At 39.9% G+C, this 15,254-nt stretch overlaps 1 long non-coding RNA gene across 1 annotated transcript in view; it reads left to right on the top strand.

Moving 5' to 3' along the window:
• LOC138481689 (uncharacterized) overlaps positions 1–14,213 on the top strand; it is a 93,210-nt gene extending 78,997 nt beyond the window's left edge. The window contains exon 3 of the long non-coding RNA XR_011274334.1: positions 12,680–14,213. This is a non-coding gene — a long non-coding RNA (uncharacterized lncRNA). The remainder of the gene's footprint in view (positions 1–12,679) is intronic.
• The last annotated feature ends 1,041 nt before the right edge of the window (positions 14,214–15,254 follow it).

Genomic DNA, 15,254 nt, shown 5'->3' with positions numbered 1-15,254 from the left:
AAGCTCCATGAACAGCTGATAACTGACAGCTGAGTTTGCAGGAGCACTGAGAGAAGTGAAGTGGAGAGAAGTGAAGCTGAGATCAGGGAAGCTGAAACAGCTGATCTCACTTCCCTAATGTAGAGAAAGGAAAGGCCTGGGTTGCAAGGGCCTCTAAGAGCCATCAGTGGAACTGCAGGTACTAAGAATTGCTGTTAAGCCTGTAGCAAGGACCTTTTGGAGCCATCAATGGAACTGCAGGTACTAAGAATTGCTGTTAAGCCTGTAGCAAGGACCTCTTGGAGCCATCAGTGGAATTGCAGGTACCAAGAATTGCTGTTAAGCCTGCTGCAAGGACCTCTAGGAGCCACCAGTGGAACTGCAGGTACCAAGAATTAATGTTAAGCCTGCTGCAAGGACCTCTAGGAGCCATCAGTGGAACTGCAGCTAGGAAAAGAGAGGAATGAAAGGATAAAGAGAAAGTCAGACTTTAATAATAGGAAATAGAGTGCAAAGTGGAAGGAGAGAACAATAAACAAGAAAAGAAAGAATGCAAAGCCTTTTAAAATGTGATTTAAAGTGGCTGGAGAACGTTAAGTTAAATTTAGTAGATAAGAAAAGTTCTGTGTAAGTGACAAGTTGAGAGACTGATTCTGGCACAGCTTCTGGAAGAATTTAAAGAAATATCACTTCAGCAGTGAAGAGAAGCTAGTTTTCTAAACAACTGCAGAGAATCTTTCCTGCAGTTAAAAGTTTGTGTTCAGTTTGAATAAAAGTTGACAGTTTGTACAGACTATCTAGAGTGATTGCCTTTATTCCCATTTTGAAACTTGACATTTGGTGGCAGCAGTGGGATAAGGCACAATGCAATGTAAGCTCTAATAAAGACTTTAAGTGAGGGTCAGCTCACAACAAGCACTGCAGTTACAGAGTCAACAGGAACAAGCAGACCGCCAGGCATTCCAACAAGCACTACAACTTCAACAGGCACAACTAATTGACGCTACTAACCTAAGAAGACATGCTCAGGTACCAGCCTCTGTACTACAAAAATATAGCCCCGCAGAAGATCCAGCCCATTTCTTTGAAAGTTTTGAGAGGGTGGCGAGAAATGCCCAGTGGCCAGCTGAACGATGGTGTAATTTCATTGCTCCCCTGATGACGGGGGAGATGCAAAGTGCATATCAGGTTGCCAATCCGACAGGTGACACCAATTATGTCGACATGAAAAGAGTATTACTTGAAAGGTTGGGACATGATGAGGAGGCATACCGGATTACATTTAGAGAAATCAAATTACAAAGTGAGGAAACCCCAAGACAATTATTCTATTGGGTTAAAGAATTAGGCGACAAGTGGCTACAAACCTCAACCACCTGAACTCAAGAAATGGCCGAGAAGATTGTATTAGAACAATTTATAGATGCGCTACCACCTGCGATACAATGGGTTAGACAGCACCACCGTCCTAGTCTGATGGAAGCAGTGAACATTGCATCGGCATACTAAAAGGCAGGTCAAAGTAAAATGATGAAGTATGCAGCGCCCAACAGAATGGTCAATGGACCCTCGACCACCGTCAATAGGTCAACAAATGTGTCAAGGTGGCCAAATTCAATGATACGCAGATCTGAGTGGGAAGGTTCATGAACCCGACCTGGCAGTGAAGGTATTCCAGGAACTGTTATGACAAGACCCGCTAGTCAATCCTTCAAAGGTCCCCAATGTTTCGAATGTGGTGAGTGGGGACATCTAGCACGACTCTGTCCTAAGCGAAGCAAGTCCGAGCCGATGGACGTTGGCACTTTTGAAATTTCAAAAGAAACTGAGGATAATGAAGAACACCAGCTTATCAAATCGTCATATGTTTATACCTGTGAAGATGAAGTGGAGGGCCGCCCAACCCGAGTAATGATTGATTCCGGGAGCCTGCAAACAGCAGTTACAGCTGATCTGTTAGGTGAAGTGCCTGAGTCAAGTGTTAGCATCCCTATAAGGTGTGTGCATGGGGATGTGAAAAGGTATCCCACTAAGGAGATCAGGATTAAGGTGGCGGGGGAGCAAATTGGGGTAAGAGCTGATGTGATGCCGATGTTACGAGAACCCCTATTAGTTAGATCGGGTTTTCCCGATCTGCCACAACTAATACGAAACATCGAGAAAGAGTGGTTGAAGACTGCCTCCTTCTATGAGCAAGAAATTGTGACCACTTCCACAAAGGAACAGAAAGGCAGAACCAAATGTTGGAACGAAAAGAAAGAGTGGCTCGAGCAGAATAGGCTCGACGAGCAGGGGGACAGTTTCCAGATGACACAAGAATTGGATCTGTAAGAGTATTTAGCATTTTTTTCATGCAGCACCACTGCATGGGTTTGGTGCATTGCTATAATGCGGTACAGCAAGGCATGTGTTGCCAGTGTGACATGGACATGTAAATGAAAACAGGCTATTCAGTCAACAATGATTTCTACATTTAAAATGCAAATAATTTTTTTTTCACAGTTAAAAGCATATATTTTTTTTCTCCACCTGAAATTTCTCTGTTGCAGGAGACACATTTGAGGATTAATGAACTAACCTTATTAACAATACTAATGATTCTAACTCATTAATAATATAATGTGTTCTCCAGTGCAAAATGAAATGGAAAATGACAGGCTCTGAAAGTAATTTTAAACGTGCATCCAGATTTTTTTTTCTTTGCTTCTATCTGCGCTCTGTCCACATGAGAAGGAGGGTAGGACATGATAGAATTTCATTGGTTGAACTCATTTGACAGGCTGTAACAGAGCTTTGCTAATGAATCTCGGGAAAAAGGAGAGGAGAAGACTTTTTACACAGCTGGGAGAAAGACCTGGCTGGTGGCTGGGTATTTTCCTGATTGAAAAAGCAGATCCCAGTGCACTGCTCCAGAGACTGGGAATGCCAGTCAATAAGCCCCGGTTTGAGTGACGGCAGATGCTCGTCCTTGCTGGGGTGATTTAAGAAGAATTCATTGAACCACTTCCAGAAGGCGACCAGCCGACGAACTTCACATGCTGGACAGGCCTGGTAATTATATTACAGAGTGTGGGGGCAGTGTGTTTGTGTGCTAAACTATTCAGTCAGCGTGGAAGAGGGAACTCCAGTGTTTTATCAACAAGTTTAATGTTCCGAATTGAAAATGTTCTTGCCGCTCTCTTTTCATTTTGTTACAGATAAGGTTGTTACTGTGCATTTTCCATTTATTTCTGTAAAAAGAGTAAGATCGTGTTGAAATGCAATTTTTTATAATACACAAAAATATTGGAAAGCAGACAGATAGTGTGTTTTATTTTTCTCTTTTATTTGTGCATCTACCATTACAGTACTGATAATATGGGGAGAGGTTTAGACAGTGCAATTGTCATTTTTAAGCTAGCTAAAAATAAGACTTAGCGGTAGCTGTGTGCATGATTCCATTCAGTATATAAGTGTATGTTTTCTGAACGGAACATAATAATAATATAATTAAATAGACTACTGCTGGAGGTACATGAGTCAGCAGAAAGAGAGGCCCTGGACATAGTTCACCGATGTAGATAAGTTGGTGATAAATACCGCATGTTAGCTCGCTGCCATAGATAAGACAGCGAGGACAGCCCATGGTGGCACTCCAATTGAAAATGTGGTGTTCCTGAAATGTAAGCCTGAGGCCTCTCTAGTGATCACACGAACAAACTAAGCAAAAATAAGGGGTTCTGGATATTGGGGCCACATATAAAACAAAGGAATTATGCTCACCAGAAATACCACCAATAACGCATACCAACATAATGTATACCACTAAATGTATCAGTGTGCTGAAATAATGTATGTATACTGTAGTACTATATACCAAGTCTAATCTGAATGCGAAGAGTGATTATTACTGAATTATTTTCATTTTGGCGGTAAGAAAATACCGCTAGGCCCCAAATTTAAACAAAATACCCTACATATTTATGGTGCGTTGCAGGCCGGGAAAGTGATCATAGAGCACCTACTGGGCGTGGCAAGTGTGTCTCACACTGCCATCTGTACATTAAAGGGAACCCATTTCATAATAACAGTGTGTCACCAAAAACAAATTTCAGAATGTCACAAAGGGAAACCACATTCTCAGACTTAGTGCAATATTTCGAGGCAAAGTTGTTTGCACATGGGACGTGGTCATCGAACAGTACCTCAGAATGGCATGACCGCATTCAGGGTGAGTTGCAGAAAGAAAAACTAGACAATATTTTTGCAGAAGGCAGCATAGTTCAGGTCTACTTTACAAGGTTATTGAATGCAGCCGATAAAAGTGCATAGAAAGACTGTTTAATACGGCTATGCAACAAAATATGGTTTATTTTGAATAGGTCCCTGCGAATGCAAGAAAATGATACCCAGCTAATTAACAGGTTAAAGACTGACTTAGATGGGGCAAGTAAAAAAGAGGAGATGTTAAGAACAGAATTAGAAGGATGTCAGAAAGACATGCAATTAAAATGCAGAGATTTTGATATTCAGTTGTCCAAAAGCAAGAAACAGTTTGAAGACAGTGAGCAAGAATTGGTACACTTAAAAGCCTTAGTGGATCACATTAGACAGGATAAAGATGAGATTGTTTCAGAAATGCAGATTTTACAAAAAAAGAAAATTTTGAAAAAGAAAGTGATCTCCAAGGTGCAGAGCAAGAAATGGTTAAAATGATTCAAGAAAGAGACAAGAGAAACAAAGAATTCAATGAATGCCAAATGCAAATGTGCGACATGCAGGAGGTAATAAATAAAAGGAGTGATGAAAACAACTATCTGCAAAATGAAGCACGCAGGCTCCTTAAAAAGTGCAGACTTAGAACAACAAATGTGCATTCCCAGGTCCCAGGAGAGGCGGCAGGGTACTACATTCAATGGAGTGGAGGTGAATTCTAGTTCTGCCCAAAGAGCTAGTGCTCCAGTGACTGGGCCTGTGACTGAACTTGGTTGCAGCGCCCTTGGGGGATTTGATACTCCCATAGGGGGCAGCCACCAATCCCATACACCTGGAACCAGGATTGAGTCACCAAGTAGTGCAATTCCATGCATTGCAACAAGTAGCCCCATAAAAATAATGAAATCTATTAAAGCTCTGATCAAACAATTTAAAAAAGGAGGGGAATGCTGCATTGAGGATCACTTAGAAGCGGTTCATGACATTTTTAAAGCACTCCAGATACCTAAGGAACAGTACAGACAATATTTTCATTTAACTTTAGATGCTCCGACGGCCAGCATCATAAGGGGACTAAATGAACAGCAGAATATGACATGGGTGGAGTTTGAAACAGAAATTAGGCGCAATTTTTCTCCTTTCCAGTCATTACAGGAGGCAAAGAAAGTTGCTTACACACTTACTGCTGGGCCTAATACATCCCCTCGCCAGTTTTTACAAGACTTAACAAGAGCATTTTCTCGCTTTGATGTATCTTTTGACCCCAATTCTAATGAATTTAAAACCGCCTACTTCTATGGGCTACAGAAAGACATCATATCCCAATTGGTTCGTGAATTTGATCGTGACAAGTCCCTTGAGTGGATTGTGCATCAAAGCACAAAACTATATGAGGTACTCTATTGTCAGGGTAGAGAAAGTGATAAAATGAAAGATACTAGACCTAAATCTAAAGAACCCTCAGCAACAGTGATGGAAATCAGGTCAGCCAAAATGTCCCTTGAGTCTGCTCAAAGTCCAGGTAAAAATAATTCGGCACCTGAACAAAGGGTTAATCAACAAAGGTCATCACACTCTGCACCAATGTTTCAATCACATGATCCTAGTAATACGGAGAGCTACATCAGTCCTAGGTATTTAAGAGATAGGCCCCGGGCAGGCTATCGGCCTGATATGTCAGGTATGAACTATAATCAGAGACAAAATCAAGATCAAAGAAATGATGGTCCCTACCAGACATTGGGGACACAGAGCAAATTTGATCCCAACACCATGATATATGGTAATCAGGATAGACCCCGATATGTGGATCGATTTGCTGATAATGGGAATCAACATAGGGGTCAGTACCCACAACATGAGAGACAGAACATGAGACAGAACAGGAATTACACTCCACGTCAGTACAATGATTCCCCACCAGGGGACTACAACCAAAGGTTGGGTGCACCCCGCTTCCCTCCACAAATGAATCAAGAGTTCAGAAACTATCCCAATAGAAATCACTCACCTGAGAGGTATCAGAATAGATCCAATCAGGGAGAAAGCAACCAATATCGATCTAGGCCACAGAGGGAGGATTCTAGAGAGATGGAAAGGTTCCAGTGCCTTGAGGCCCAAGTGAAAATGTTAGCTGAACAAATAGGGAAGCTTTGTACATCACAAAAACAGTCATCAAAGGAGGGGGCTGATGGCCATAGCAATGACCGGGGGCTTCTTCTGAAAAGTGACTAAGTACTCATGATACCTACAGCGCCGAAAAGACAAATTGCTCTGATGTAATTTCGCATAATGACTCTGAGATGTCTAATGATTTAAAACTGAAAATGCCAGTAAATGAACATGTAACAGAAAGTGCAAATACTTCTAAAAGAGAGGTACGGTTTAACCTAGAGCTAAATCAAACATTGGAGATTTGTACAAATGAAATAAGAAAACCTGAAACTCCAAGAGAACAAAGAGACAGATTTAAGAAAAATGACTCATGCATGGGGAATACCAGTAAACAGGGAGTAAGTGGGGATGCTATGATTTCTTCCCTGGGCAGTCAAAACAATGACCAAACACAGGCAGAAAAAGGAAATACTCCAAGTGAGGGTACATGCCAATCACCTGAAGAATTCTTTGAGCCACGTATTTTTGAAGAGGCTGAAAGGGCTGGTACCACACTAAATGATCACAAATGCACAGAATTAAACAATGACAGATTGTTGAATGATGCTGTTACACATGTTCAGTTGGAGGGTTGTAATGTGGCCTGTGATGATACCTGGATGGATAGGCGAACAGTGGCCACACTCCAAAAAACCTCTGAACATGGAGAAATGAATAAAGTCTCTCGCGCAGAAATGGGTAAAAAGGAGGCAAAAATGTCTTTCCATTTACCAATGTGCTTAGCCAAAAGTGAAAAAGGCCTGAGAAAGGTGAGTCCTGAAATCAGTAAGAATTCACACTTCTTATGTGTATTAGAGGAAGTTGAGGACAGGTATTATGCTCACATCAATGTAGAAGAAAAATGCCAAACATTTGCAATGATTGACACTGGCGCACAGGCTACAATTATGTCCAAGGAGCTGGTAAAGAGTATCAATGAAGGGAGATCCCCACAGAATCATATCACAGTGAAGGAAAATGAAGGTCCAGTGCATAACTTTAATGGGGAAGAGGTGCCCATCATAGGTGTAACCGAGGTTGACATAAAAATAGGAAAGCACAGAATGAAACAAGAGGTATTGATCACATCTATTTGTGACATTCCATTTCTGATGGCGACAGATTGCCTGAAAAGATTGTCTCCCCTCATAGATGGGGTGAATGGAGTGCTGTGGTCCTTAACCAAAAAATCATTGAGACCTAAGAAACTAAAATCACAAAACAGCAACATAAATGAATGTCACACTGTTGCCAAAACAAATGATGCTGTGGAGGTATATCTCCAGAATAGTTGCATACCTAGTGTCACTGTTATATTAATGTGTCAAGACAAAATGCAGCGCGACAATGAAAAACTATCTGTACAAATATACTTGGACCCAAGGAAAAATTGGCAGACCGCCATAGATGAGCACACATTACGTTTTTATTTAAAAGAAAAGATATGCAAACAAAATATTACTCCTAAAGCAGATTCAGAAAAACACATTACCACTCTTGCTGAAATACACATGAAAGATGAGCAACCATGGGTTCATGTTGGTATAAATGACTGTTTTAAAACAATAAAAGCCACTTTAGTGCTTGAACAGGAGAGGAGCTTCATTAATGAGAAATTGTTGCAAAAAATAATGGAGAGGGAGGAAATCCCGAAATTTAGGATTAAAAACCAATATGTTTCTGGGTTGGACAGTCCAGACTTTGAAAACCGAATTGCAGGCAGATGCATGCTTAAAATTAGCATTGGGCAGAAAACAATTTACCACAATGTATGGGTAGTGAGTGGAGCACAAAATGATTTTTACATGGGCAATGACATCATGCACAGAATGTGTATCGTGTTAGATTTCCTTAATCAAAAAATATGGTCACGCCTAGGTGGGCCGGCACCTGAATTTGAAGACAAAAGACGGGTTTATCATTGTGCACAACTGGTTCCTTATGCAATCGAATTACAAATGAGGAAAGATACTATTATTCCTGCATTTACAAAACAGTTTGCAATAACACTGAAATGCAAAAATGGACAACAGATGAAAGACTCTGATGCATTTGTGTGCCTGAATGAATCCATAAAACAGCAAGGCCTGGATTATGAATACATTCCATTGGTAGATATTGGTGAAGGGCCTGTAAGAATTATGGTAAATAATAAGGGTTGTCAAGATATTCACTTAGAGGAAAACTCCCCATTAGGAATGGCCATACAAAAATCACATTATACTGCAGATCTAAATAACATGGTGATTGGAAATATCCCTGAAAAGTATGTAGATGCCAAGGGTGAGTTGCCAGAATACCTGTACTCTCAGCCCAAAGGAATATTTAAAATTCATTCTGTGTACCCTTATGATTCAAGTGAGACAGTGTGCTGTTATGAAGAGAGTTGTATAACATTTGATTTAAGTGAAAATGAAATGGAAAATCAGCCCATTGAAATGGAAGCTGACATGACAAAACATTTAAAAGTGGCAGCTTTTCAAAGAGACACAGCCACACAGCTAGAGGAAAGTGCCAAGATTCCACTACCAGAACATTTTCCGGAATTTTCCAAAATGGTAGAAGAGCAGATCTCCTTAGCGGATGCGTGTGACAACGATGAGGATAGAAACGAATTGAGGAAGCTATTTATGGAATTCAAAGATGTATTTGCAAAAGATGCCTATGATTGCGGGTTAACTAATTTACATGTGGCCACACTTCCGGAAGGGTGTAGCAGAAGTCCAGTATTTGTACGCCAGTATAGACCACCGCTGGCATGTTTAGAATCATTGGCAGAGATTATTAAAAATTTAGAATTGTGAGGAATCATCAGGCCTATCCATAGCACATCCAACACGCCCATTTTAGGTGTGTTAAAGCCAAATGGTCAATGGCGGCTTTGTGCAGATTTGAGGGAGTTAAATAAAAGAGTACCAGTGTCCAGATGGCCACTGCCATTCATTGATCAGGGCCTAGCTCAGGTACATGGTTCAAAAGTGTTTACCACATTAGATCTCACCTCTGGATATTGGTGCGTGCCAATGGCAGAGGAGATACAGAATTTATTTTCCTTTACATTTGACAGGACTCAATATGCATGGGTTAGAACTCCGTTCGGGTACGTTAATAGCGGGAGTGAATTTGGAATATTTTTGAGGAAGGCCATGCCTGATGCAGCGGAAAGAGGAACCATAGTTTATGTGGATGATGTTCTGATAAAAAAATGAAAGCTTAAAAAACCATTTTGATGAAATAAGGCATGTGCTTGGCCAATTGCAGAAAGCAGGCGCCAAAGTGTCTTTACAAAAAGCACAATGGTGCAAGAAAAAAGTGAATTTTCTAGGCCCTGAAGTAACTGAACATGGACTAAATCCACAAAAGAAGAAAATAGAGGCCATACAAAAACTAAAAGACCCTACAAATGTGAAAGGGGTGAAAAGTTTATTAGGAATGACAGGCTATAACAGAAAGTTCATTGAAAATTATGCTGAGATCACTCAACCATTGACTAAACTGCTAAAACTAAATACGCCCTGGAAATGGGAGAAAGAGCAGTCTGAGGCAGTAGCCAAATTGAAGGAATGTCTTGTAAAGGCACCATGTCTAGCATACCCCATAAAGGATAGGGATTTCTTTATAGAAATAGGTTTCTCTGAACATTGTATGTCAGCAGTGTTATCACAAAAACATGATGTGAATCACAAAACCATTGCCTATGCAAGTAAAGCATTTTCCCAAGTTGAAATGAAATTCAATGAATGTGAAAAGGCCCTATTAATCACTGTGTGGGCGCTACAACATTTCCGCCCTATTGTTCAGGGAGAAAAGGTGATTATTGAAACAAATCATCAACCTTTGCAATTCTTAGAGAGTAAAAGAATTAGGTCAGGTAATCTAGCGCAGTCCAGAATCACTTCATGGACGCTAGCATTACAAGGTTTTCCTGTAGAAGTGAGATATGGCCAAAATAAAAAGAGCCCAATTGCTCAAAGTTTAGCAGATTTACACAACTGTGCAGCTGAACAAGCATCAAACGAAATGGAAATAGAACCTAATTTACAGGAGTTTGAACAATCACCACACAAAGCTTTTGATGAAAAAACATGCAAGGACTTGCCAACTGTATATGTCGATGGTTGTGCTTTTCACATTGAAAATGACAGTAATAAACAATTAGTGTCAGGAATAGGAAATGTCTTGTTGAAATGTGAAGGTATCCCCAGCATAGGGATGAGAATTGGAGCTAGGAGCAGTCAAGTAGCGGAATTGGCAGCCATTTTTAAAGCCATTGCTACTGCAATTGATAATAAATTCAGTGAAATTGTCCTGGTGACTGATTCTGACTATGCACGAAACAGCTTTGTGGAATATCTACCTGGCTGGAAAGCGAGAGGCATGATTACATACAACAAAAAGCCACTTAAACATGGAAAAATGATACAAGCCATAGACAAATTAGTGTCAGAAAATAATTTGACAATATACTGGAGAAAAAGTTGTGGGCATTTAAAAACTCCAGGAGAGGATAAAGAGGGGAATGATAAAGCAGACCACCTGGCTAAAATTGGGGCTGTGATGGGAGAATTGCTACCTATTGAACATTTACTGGGTGAAATATAGATTGATGCAGTAACACGTTCTAAAACACCAAAGGAGACAGAACAATAAGTGGTACAATGGAGTTACAACACTCCAAACCAAGATTTGATTGAGGCACAAAAGAATGATCGAATTTTGGGAATCTATTATAACCATTTGATAGATCCTGGACAAAACCCTTTAACAGAAGATGATTGTGTGGGAAAAGAGGAATTGAGGGTGCTATTAAAGAATAAAAAATGAATTAGACTACAGTATGGACTCATGGTTAGAGAGTCCATAATAGGACAGATACAATGGGTGGTACCCCTTTCATTTAGAGGGCTAATGCTACACCATGCACATGATGCCATAACTGCAGGCCACAAAGGTTCACAAAAAACATTGGAAATACTAAAAGATTATGCTTATTGGCCACATATGTCCCAAGATGTAGAATTATATACTAGAGGATGTCTAGTATGTGCCCAATTTAAACCTGCTTCACCAATGCACAGAGCTCCACTAATGAAGAGAGGCCTAACCCTTCCATGGTCAGATTTGCAAATAGACTATGTAGGGCCTTTAAAAAGGTCGGGCAGAGGAAACCGTTATATTTTGAGTGTGGTATGTTTGATGTTGAAGTGGATTGAATGTATTCCTGCACCAGATTGTAGTGCGCAAACAGCAGCCACATTGCTAGTGAATCATGTGTTCTCAAGGTTTGGGTTGCCACAAAGAATTGAGTCAGACAGAGGAAGTCATTTCACAAGTGCTCTAATGAGCAAGGTATGGCAAATACTGGGTGTGAAAAGGAAACTACATATTGCATATCGGGCGGCTTCTTCAGGTGGAGTTGAACGGGGTTATAGGTCTGTTGTGGACATTTTAAAGAAATTTGTAGCTGAAGCAGGTTCCAGCTGGGATTTACGTTTACCGATGGTTTTGATGGCAATCAGATCAACTCCTGCCAAAGCAACAGGTATTAGCCCACATGAGGTCTTGACAGGTAGGAAAATGGTGTTGCCGCAACACCTACTATACAGAACACATTGGCAAACACTTGTAAGCGCATCTACAGTTCATGAATACATTGATGCGCTGAGGAAGCATTTACAACATGCATTTGCTTTTGTACAGAGAAATCTGGAAAGGGCTGCTGATGGTGCTAAAACATATTATGATAAAAAGTCAACAGTAAAGGAATATTGTGTAGGGGATCAGGTGTATAAATTCCATTTTGGAAAAAGTAAACAGAAAAAATCCAAATTCCTAGCAGCCTGGCAGGGGCCATTCCGAATTATAGATAAAGTCTCTCCTGTAGTTTACAAAATTTTAAAGACTGAAGGTGAAACAGCAATAGAACAGTTTGTGCATGTAAACCAAATCAAGCCATGTCATCCAAGACATGAGATAAAAAATCTGGAGCGTGTAGAAACAGACAAAGTCCCTTGAACACAAGAAGGTAAAATAAATGAGTACAGTCAGGAGGCAGTGACAGAGAAGTTAAATAAAGATGGTTGATTATAATGGCACATAAACACTGTAATATATGTAAATATATATTTAATATAAAAAAGAAGCTGAAGTTTATGGAGCCGGTGTGCAGAATGAAAATGCATTAAATATTGAATGTTGTTTTATGTATGCTTGTTCTCTATAACCTGTGCTTAATTTCAGAAGGCGAAAGAAAAAGGGCGAAATATTTTACAAAGCATGTTTTATTTTTGGCAAAAGGGTGAAGTTAGTATTGTGCTATATTCTTAATCTGTTTCTTTTCTATTTAATTTAGAATATTAACATATCTGTACCGGAGGTCACGGGAGATGATGGAGTCCTGGAGTCCCCTGGATGAAGATCGAATGATGCCTGCCTCCGGGTGGAGGTGAAGACAAAATAACCTGAATGCCAAAGAAAAGATGACTTCTATAGAAAAGGATCCAAGAGTACCAAGATGGAAGAACACCCGAATGAGCCAAATGATGTGACATTGCTGGTCGGGACATATCAGTGACAGAAAAGTGTCCTGGCGTATGGCGTTCCTTGTATTTATTATTTTAATTAATTATTTTAATCTGTTATGTTAATTCTTTGTTTTAGTTATTTGTTTTATCTTATTGTTTTTGATTGACTTCAAGTATAAAATTGAAGCACTGAACTATGGACACTTCCATTGGGAAGGAACATATGGACCCAAAGATGAATTTTGATATTATGTTGATTGGACAGTGGTTTTTCAACTTTTTCGTTTTTGCACGTGAATATTCATTTTGTTGGATTGCTATATTTTAAAAGAAGGAAGGGAGCAAGTTGATTTTCCTCTAATTATGGCTTGGACTGCCAAATTCTCAGAAAAAAGGAGGAAATATGTAAGAGTATTTAGCATTTTTTTCATGCAGCACCACTGCATGGGTTTGGTGTATTGCTATAATGCGGTACAGCAAGGCATGTATTGCCAGTGTGACATGGACATGTAAATAAAAACAGGCTATTCAGTCAAAAACGATTTCTACATTTAAAATGCAAATAATTGTTTTTTCACAGTTAAAAGCATATATTTTTTTTCTCCACCTTAAATTCCTCTGTTGCAGGAGACACATTTGAGAATTAATGAACTAACCTTATTAACAATACTAATGATTCTAACTCATTAATAATATAATGTGTTCTCCAGTGCAAAATGAAATGGAAAATGACAGGCTCTGAAAGTCATTTTAAACGTGCATCCAGATTTTTTTTTCTTTGCTTCTATCTGCGCTCTGTCCACAGTATTTGCAGGAAGCAAAGACTCGAATAAGCAGGAAATCAGTTTGGTTACAGTTGCAACTGTGTAAGCCAAGCCATTGTTAATGAGAAGGAGGGTAGGACATGATAGAATTTCATTGGTTGAACTCGTTTGACAGGCTGTAACAGAGCTTTGCTAATGAATCTCGGGAAAAAGGAGAGGAGAAGACTTTTTACACAGCTGGGAGAAAGACCTGGCTGGTGGCTGGGTATTTTCCTGATTGAAAAAGCAGATCCCAGTGCACTGCTCCAGAGACTGGGAATTCCAGTCAATAAGCCCCGGTTTGAGTGATCGCAGATGCTCGTCCTTGCTGGGGTGATTTAAGAAGAATTCATTGAACCACTTCCAGAAAGCGACCAGCCGACGAACTTCACATGCTGGACAGGCCTGGTAATTATATTACAGAGTGTGGGGGCAGTGTGTATGTGTGCAAAACTATTCAGTCAGCGTGGAAGAGGGAACTCCAGTGTTTTATCAACAGGTTTAATGTTGCGAATTGAAAATGTTCTTGCCGCTCTCTTTTCATTTTGTTACAGATAAGGTTGTTACTGTGCAATTTCCATTTATTTCTGTAAAAAGAGTAAGATCGTGTTGAAATGCAATTTGTTATAATACACAAAAATATTGGAAAGCAGACGGATAGTGTGTTTTATTTTTCTCTTTTATTTGTGCATCTACCATTACAGTACTGATAATATGGGGAGAGGTTTAGACAGTGCAATTGTCATTTTTAAGCTAGCTAAAAATAAGACTTAGCGGTAGCTGTGTGCATGATTCCATTCAGTATATAAGTGTATGTTTTCTGAACGGAACATAATAATAATATAATGAAATAGACTACTGCTGGAGGTACATGAGTCAGCAGAAAGAGAGGCCCTGGACATAGTTCACCGATGTAGATAAGTTGGTGATAAATACCGCATGTTAGCTCGCTGCCGTAGATAAGACAGCGAGGACAGCCCATGGTGGCACTCCAATTGAAAATGTGGTGTTCCTGAAATGTAAGCCTGAGGCCTCTCTAGTGATCACACGAACAAACTAAACAAAAATAAGGGGTTCTGGATATTGGGGCCACATATAAAACAAAGGAATTATGCTCACCAGAAATATACCACCAATAACGCATACCAACATAATGTATACCACTAAATGTATCAGTGTGCTGAAATAATGTATGTATACTGTAGTACTATATACCAAATCTAATCTGAATGCGAAGAGTGATTATTACTGAATTATTTTCATTTTGGCGGTAAGAAAATACTGCTAGGCCCCAAATCTATACAAAATACCCTACAGATCCGGTCTTGAAAAATGCACGAGAATGTGTAGGAGGACGCCAGGAAGGGAAGAGCCCGAGCTTCATTAAGGACAAAGGTCTATACTACCGGGTCACACAAAATGAAGGGGGTGAAACACTTAGACAACTGTTAATTCCCAGTAAGTATTATAGGACCATATTAGAAGTGGCTCAAGTGGGAGAAGGTCACTTGGGAACAGAGAAAACAACGCAAAAGATATTAGCACGATTCTTCTGGCCCGGGGTATACGGACAAGTGACCAGATTTTGTCAACAATGTAC

The sequence above is a fragment of the Ambystoma mexicanum genome, chromosome 5p, assembly GCF_040938575.1.
Source record: "Ambystoma mexicanum isolate Mex_15411 chromosome 5p, UKY_AmexF1_1, whole genome shotgun sequence".
NCBI classification, from domain to species: domain Eukaryota; kingdom Metazoa; phylum Chordata; class Amphibia; order Caudata; family Ambystomatidae; genus Ambystoma; species Ambystoma mexicanum.
Note: the sequence above shows the minus strand (reverse complement) of the source record. Positions and strands in the feature narration are given on the sequence as shown.